The sequence below is a fragment of the Convolutriloba macropyga genome, chromosome 1 (assembly GCF_964194025.1).
Source record: "Convolutriloba macropyga chromosome 1, txConMacr16.3, whole genome shotgun sequence".
Taxonomy (NCBI): Eukaryota; Metazoa; Xenacoelomorpha; order Acoela; family Convolutidae; genus Convolutriloba; species Convolutriloba macropyga.
Window position 1 is genome coordinate 65,912,025 of NC_134468.1, and position 8,506 is coordinate 65,920,530.

Here is an 8,506-nt window from a genome sequence, read left to right on the forward strand (position 1 = left end):
AAGATCTGTTCACACATTTTCATGATATTTGAAGTCAAATTGGAGAAGTGATTTTGGTCACGCCGAAACAGGAAGTGGAGCGAAAAAGCTAGTGGTTTTGCGGCGTGAAATTTTTTTGCTCTAAATTTAAAGTAGAGTGAGAAAACGGGGTTTGAACAAAAATTCGCTTTCTCGCTAGTGATTTTTTTGTTCACATGCGGCAATTTCTCTGATTTTTACAGTTTTTTCGATTTTTTGGATCGGATTTTTTTTCTAAATGGTTTTTCCAATCCATTCATAGTCCGTTCTTGGTCTAGTTTTTTATTTAGTCTATGAAAATTCTTTGAATTGTACGTCAGGACTTGTCCTGCTATGTTTTTTTACTTCGTCGAACAAAAATGTTTCGCTTTACCTCATTTTGCCGCCTTTTCAACATTTTGCGTTAAATCTTTTTGACTTCTCTAGGCTAGTTTCTCTCTTCTCTCATTCTGCTAAAGGTGATTTTGAACATCAGTTGCTCAGCAAAGCAATTCAAAATGAACAGAGTCAGTAGAAAAAATTGAAGTCAGAAATAGAAACGGGATAAACCCATAAAGCCCAATTTTAGATGCCCGCTATTTGGACGTCGTTCCTAAAAGTATTAGTTACCTCTCTCTAATGCTTATTGTTATTGATAGTAGCCCCTGTAGCCTCTCTCTAAGAAACAGAAGTATGTTCAACTACGAAATGCCATCAAAATAAATCGGACTTAAAAAAATGTTTTTGTACAAAAAATCTTTTTTTTTCAATATCTTCTGTTATTTCAATCCCAATCATGCTTATTGGAATCAACGGCGGCTATTTTCCGGCAATCTGCCGGGTATGCTTGTAAATTTGTTGTAGGAGCTAATATTTTGTACGGAGAAAAATGTATAAATGACAATTAGTGCATAACTATGGTTATTAATTACCGCGTCCTCAATTCCAGGCGGCTATTATAGCACGCCTAATTTTTTTTTACAATTCAAAGAATTTTTACAATTCAAAGAATTTTTACAATTCAAAGAATTTTTTACAATTCAAAGAATTTTTACAATTCAAAGAATTTGAATTGTATTGTGGCGCTGTCCTTTTTTAAGATCTGTTCACATTTCCATGATTTTTGAAGTCAAATTCGAGTAGTGATTTTGGTCACGCCGAAACAGGAAGTGGAGAAAAAAAGTGAGTGGTTTTGCGACGTGAAAATTTCTCACTCGAAAGTTAGAGAGAACGGTGTTTGAACAAAAATACGCTTTCTGGCTAGTGGTTTTTGGTTCACATGCGGCAACTTCACTTTAAATTTTACTGTTTTCGATTTGATCGGATTTTTTTTCTAAATAGTTTTCCCATTCCATTCATAGTCCGTTCTAGGTCTAGTTTGCTGTTTAGTCAATGAAAATTCTTTGAAGTTTGTACGTCAGGACTTGTCCTGCTATGTTTTTTTACTTCGTCTAACAGATTTTTGTTTTGTCTTACCCTGACTTCTTGGAATTGACTTTTTCATTGACTTACTCACTACAAAAATGACTTGTGAACTCACTTATGGAACTTTAAATTTTTTGAACATTTACTTATTAAAGGTCAATAGCGTGCATCTAAGTAGTGCCAAATATATTTGCCCTAATTCTTGATTATTAGAGTCTTGAGTTTTTAATTTTGAATATTAATATTGGGATCTTCTCCGTTTGTGCCCCCAGTACCTTATACGCCCCCCCAGTTACATAGCAAGTACCATTACATAGTAAGTCATTATGTAAAAAATTTTGCACGTGCATCTGAGGGGAGCAAAAAATATGCGCCCACTAAGCGAGGGGGCACAAACGTCAAAAATCCTAAATTTGAAAAGCCCTATTAGGGCTTTCTCCTTATAGAGCTTATGTGTCTCATAAAAATGACAGTCCACAGCTAACACAAAATGTCTTGTGGTCTATTAAAGGACTGGTGGTCGATCTGTCTATCTAATCTCTTTAGTTGTTTCAATTCGTGGAAGGCCTCAAGCGTCTATCGAGGCTATTTTCCGGCAATCTTCCGGCTATCAATACAACAGATCAACAGTTTCATGAATCACATATCGTCAGTCTTTCATTTTTCCACACATGAAGTGTTTCTATTTGTGCTCCCCATTTTGGCCAGGTAAGAATAAAAACTCGTGCTTCAAGGAGTTTCAAACATATTCTCAGAGGTTTCTCTGGTCTGGCTCATTCATCTACTGAAGTTCTCCCTACTTCATCGGGTAAGACACAATGATGAGCACCAGTAGTGACTTGCACGGGAGTGACTAGGTCAGCCTGTCAAAAGCAATAGAAAATCTTTCTGATTGACAGCTGCTGTCGGAAGGTGCGGCTATTTGTTTCGATGTTTTTTTTGAAAACTGAAGAACTATTATATAACTCTACAGTACCTAAAACAGAAAAGTAGGAGCACCTTTATCTTAATAGCAAAGCAGGCTGTCTCGAATAGCGCAAAGTACAATATTGAAGTAGATAGTCAGATTTTTCAAAAAGGCGTAGAACTTTCTATTATGAACTCTTTTGTTAATGCAGCTCTCAAAGGTTTTGAGGCAATAAAGAGCGGCTAATAGCCGTGATCGGATCTGAAATTATAGTAGTCGAAAATACAATTGTTTTTAAAAAACTTATAATTGAACAAATCGACAATTTGGATAAAAAACTTTGCTGTTGCCTTTTTTAAAAAAAATCTCAACGTTTATTTAATCGAAATTAAGGAACGAATCCGTAAGCTGTTTTTCAAATCTTTAAAGTTTTTCTAGATGTTCCCAAATCATGGGGCACAAAAAGTAGTCATAAATTTAAACAAAAGTTTGAGGAACAGCATCGACTTCATTTAGTGATCTCAAAGCATTATTTTTCTTATCTCATTATTTTTTTTAATTATTTGCAGCGAACCAAAAAGGTGAAAGATGTCATTTGAAATTATCTTTCAGACTAATTTTTGAAAAGGGGCAATATGTATTCGAGCCCGGCCTTTTGTTTACCTTTAGTCAGTTTTTCACTTTTTGTTTACGCATCGTAGATAACTTGAGACATTTTTCTGTAGAGCTTAGTGGCTACTTTTGATTTATAAGTTTTTCACTTACGCATTTTTCATGCCAAAAAGGCTGGAAAACAGGCAAAAGATAGTTGAGGCGGATGAAAGGGAATGGAGTATTAAATTTATGTTGAATGAACTATATTGGGTTTAAAAAAATTTTGTTTGAAAACAATACTAAGTGGTAGTTTCATTTTAACTTTAGTAAAAAAAAAGATTTAACAATCGAAGTTTTTTTCTACCTCTAAGTTCATTTCAGTGATTTTTCATTTTTGTCAAAAAGGAGGATTCCAAAGGCAAATTTTGGAAAATTACGTAAAACCTGAATCCAAAAACTCAGTAGATACCAAGGTTCGTTTAAACAGAAAAAAACAAAAAACTTATCTTCCTTCTTTTTCTTAAAATTTAACCAGTTTTCGAAAGTTGAGCTGGCAATTTAATTCTCTTGCATGCTAAGGAAACCGTACCAAAACTAAAATATGTTATCCTTATGATGTTCGGAAAACAGTGTCTCCAGAGATCTAATTAAAATCGATATTATCTGGATATTTGTTCTGGATTCCCTGCCTTCCTAAACAGTTTTTTGATGGACAAGCAAAACAGAGCCTGTATATCAAAGGCCAATTCAGTTGGCGGAAAATGTCTAGGAACGTCATCGTTAATAATTTTTTGATTTAAGATAGATCACATTTTAGTCTTGAAAAGGAATATCTATTTTAGACTTTTCTCTTCTAACTCATTAGAAAATCGAATTTACAACTCAAGGATTTTCTTCAATTATTAGTCTGTTACTTGATCCTGATGTTTCAATTGACTTTAAAAATAAAAATTTACCTCTGCCTAGATAAACAGTAAATTTTACCTTTGCCTAGATAAACAGTAATTTCAATAGCAGCTAAATGTAAACGAGTATCTTGCATAATTTAGCTTTGAAAAAAAAATTATGGACTCAAATCAGAAAATCCTTTGGAAAAGCAGAAACCAATTTTTTCAGGTAATTTTTTGAGCAGTTTCAGTCTGCTTCCATGTCTTCAGAAGCTTAGAAATGTCTATAGAATAAAGTAAGAGAACTGAATCACTAACGGCCATTCAGGAATAAAACAACAGTAAACTCAACCACTTGAGGAAAAAATCGATTTCCTATCTGTAAAATGTGATTCAGAATCTAAAATCCACCAAAATCAGTTGCTCTCATGTCGCTTCGGAGTTCCAGTAAACGGAAATTATGTAGAGAAATTGCTTTTTTTCAATTGCTGCCAAAGACTAGCCAGGAGCAGCAGTTTTTTAATGGTTACATTTTTTAATGGTCCTTAAGTTTTTTAATGGTTACATTTTACTCTCAAATTGACTGAAATGACAGCATGAGTTAATTTGCGACAGGAAGAAAGTAATAATAATTAATTAGGAAACTGCAGCGATATTTTGGTTAATTGAAGTTTGGTGGAATTTAAAACACCATATCCGCAATTGGTCCATAAGCGATTGAATCACAATTTACAAAAGCTACCAGGGAGGAAAATTTTTTCAAATTGATCGTGAATCAAACTGATTGGCAAAGTCGGTGTTTTTCAGGTGAAAAATAATTTAAAATAGAAAATTTATTTGTAAAAGTGATTTTGACGTCTTATTTTCTCTATGATTTCTGATGCTAATCTTTAAGATCATGCCCAGTCATTTAATTGTTTGCCATCTCTAGCTAGTAAGCTGATCGCTTTAATTTGTTTTGCTAGTTACTGCTTGTGTTAGTTAGTAGTAAATTTTGTTCTTTAGTGATTGCGCAATTTCAAGTTTACGTTTCGGTGATAAACTGTTTCATATTGTAGAATAAATGAATTTACATTTGGTTTCACATCTTGTAAAACTAAATAAAAAGGTGTATTCTGAAATTTTTCAGTTTTCCTATTTTAATTGTGTTTCGAAAAACTAATTATCAAAAGTCATTTCCACTAAATACATAAAAAAACTTTTTGGAAAAAGACGCATGCTAGAACATTCTGTGCTAAGCTCAGTCTCACAGCTGCCTTCAGGTTTTAAATTTGAACAGTTTCTAGCAATATGGCTGGGTAAAAAGGTGAAAACAGTAAAAAATTTTGGAAAATTCTAGCCTCATTTTGGCCCATCAGTAAACAAATAAACAAAATAGAAGAAAAATTTACTGGTGTTGATTCATTTTATCACGATTTTGTCATTGATACCTTTGCACTCGCTGCCAAAACAGACATCTTTCAATTCACAAAAGAGCTGTGCTAGTGTGGAAATCAGAGCCTACCCGAGTCGAAAACAAAAAGTTTTATTGTAAGATCTTGCAAGATTCTTGCGGAAAAGTTAATCTTATAATATCTTCCAAGACAGAGTTATACTTCCCAGATCTTGCAGGTATTAATCAATCTTCTAAGCATATTGCAAGACTAACTTCTTTTGGAAGAATCTCGCCATTAGGATAAAAAACTGAAAACGTTAAAATAAGGAACTAATGTAACTTGACAACACAGTCCCGTAGAAAAAACTTTAACTCAAATGAAATCAAGAACTTCATTTCAGAAGACAGTTGGCGTTTGAAATTTCAGACTTTCGATAAAAAATTCTTTCAAATAAATCGGTTAGTCAAAATTATATACTCCAAAACATTACTCGACGCAAAAAAATATTTTCTCCTAAAACAGAAATTGTTTAACCCAAGTTCTTAGATCAACGAGGATTATTTTTGTTTCCTTTTTTCTTAAAAGCTTCAGAATTTATCTTGAGTTATCCCAGTGTCCTATTCCCCAACAGAGCTCAAATTATTTTTTCAGTGTGCCATGAATTGTCTTCAGTTAACACATATTGAGCTTTGAAAAATTTCATTTCACAATGGGAGTTAGACTTCAGAATTGAAGTGTTCGTACCTGGAAGCATGTATATTGACGTAGTTGAATAATGGATAGCCAACTTTGTTGAAATCCATATTGTATTCGGAATAAATACTCGATAATCTATCGAAAAAAGAATGGACAATTTTAGACTTGTTTTCAAAAATTCTTTCGATTATTTTGGGCTCATGGACATAAATGCTCAAAAAAAATTATCGAAAAAATGATAAAATTTTTGAGACTTGTAAACAAAAGTTGTTCAACGTTTTTTGGTAGACAAAATCAACTATTCCAAAACCCTCCTCAATGAAAAGACTAAATGTGTCTTGTTTAAAAGAGTAACTGGTTGTCCCAAGTTCTTAGATCAACATGAAAGCGCTTTGCCGGCGCCAACTTAGGCTTTATACTTTTTGCGCTTGCTTCATTCTCTCCTACTTAGCTGTTTGGTGCTGGCCTTAGCTAGGCTTTGCTGTTGCCTTTTTCTGGTTTGTCTTCCTAGGCTTGCTGCGTGAGGGGGTATCCATGCACCTTTGTGCATGGAAGTTTTCTTGCTTTTCTGTGTTCCTAATTTTTTTCTGTTAAGTGTTTGCGACACAGCGATGACAAGGTGAGGACATCTGGGATCGAGGAAAAGACTTAAGAAACAAAGAAAAGCGCCAAAAATTTGAAAAGAAGAAAAAGAAACAAAAAAACAAAAAAATGAATTGAAGAAAAAAAGCAACAGAGCGAAGGACCTTCTATTGTTTTATTTTTGTGATAGATTGAAATTACGATGCCTTTATTTTTCTTGAGTTGCATGTTTCTCTGTTTGTCTTTAAATTGGATTCTTATTCCTGGCGTCAACTTTCTTCACGCTATAGTATAGGACATAGGAGAGCGTTTTTTCGGTATATAAGTTCCTACAACGTACAATAGGTCTTTTCCGACTATTCTTGGGCGTATTTTGCATTTTTCCTAGGGTTCTTAGAGTGTTTTTTCGAAAAAAAATTAATTTTGCATAATCTTGCAAGGAATATTTGATCTTCTAAGAATCTTTTGAGAAAAAAATCTTGTAAGAATATTGTAAGATTTAACAACGTATTGTAAGAATCTTGCAAGAATCTTGCAAGATCTAACAAGATTAACTTTTGTTTTCGACTCAGCTAACAAATATAATGTGGCTTAGAACAAATACTCCAACTGGTAGTGATCTTCTAAAAATGGAAAATTTTCGGATGTTTCATCACGGAATAGCCTTTGTTTCTTTTCCTTAGAAACTTCAGAATTGATTTTGATTCATCCCAGTGTCGTTTTCATCACAACAGCGGTGACATCACCGACAGTGCGCCATAACTCATCCTCATTTAACACATAGTGAATTAAAAAATAGAATTTCAGAAACGGTATCAGACTCAAATTTTGCAAAAGATTTTTTAAAGCAAAAATTATAAACTATAAATTTTATTTTCGCATATCTTTCAAAAAAAATAATAATTTCTTTCTTCCCAATCTACTTTAATGAAATTGATATTTTACTGGACATAAATGCTCGAAAATTTATCGAAAAATTGATACACTTTTTAAGACTTGTATACTTTTATCGAATTACTTGTAACTAATGGAACTTGACAAACCAATCCCGTAGAAAAATGTTTAACTCATATGAAATCAAAAACTTCATTTCAGAAGACAGTTGGCGTTTGAAATTTCAGACTTTCGATAAAAAATTCTTTCAAATAAATCGGTTAGTCAAAATTATATACTCCAAAACATTCCTCGACGCAAAAAAATATTTTATCCTAAAACAGAAATTGTTTAACCCAAGTTCTTAGATCAAAAAGGATTAATTTTTGTTTTTTTTTCTTAAAAGCTTCAGAGTTAGTCTTGAGTTATGCCAGTGTCTTATTCCTTGCCAGAGCTGTGATTATAGTCTCAGTGCGCCATAAATTGTCTTCAGTTAACACATAGTGAGCTTCCAAAAATTTCCTTTCATGAAGGGAATTAGACTTCAGAAGTGAAGTGTTCGTACCTGGAAGCATGTATAATGACGTAGTTGAATAATGGATAGCCAACTTTGTTGAAATCCTTATTTTATTTGGAATAAATCCTCGATAATTATTCGAAAAAAGAATAGACAATTTAGGACTTGTGTACAAAAAATTTTTCGACTATTTTAGACAAAATCAGCAACTCCAAATCCCTCCTCCACGATAAGACTTAATGAGTCGTTTCCAAAAATGAAAATGGTTGTATCCATTTCTTATTTCAACACGGAATAGCCTTTGTTTCTTTTTCTTAAACACTTCAGAATTGGTTTTGATTCATCCCAGTGTCGTTTTCATCACAACAGCGGTGACATCACCGACAGTGCGCCATAACTCATCTTCAATTAGCACATAGTGCGTTAAAAAATAGAATTTCAGATACGGAATCAGACTTAAATTTTGCAAAATATTCTTTAAAGCAAAAATACTAAACTGTAAATTTTATTTTCGCATATCTTTCAAAAGAAAATTAATAATTTCATTCTTCCCGATCTACTTTAATGAAATTGATATTTTACTGGACATGAATGCTCGATAGTTTATCGAACAATTGATACATTTTTAAAGACTTGTATACTTTTATCGAAT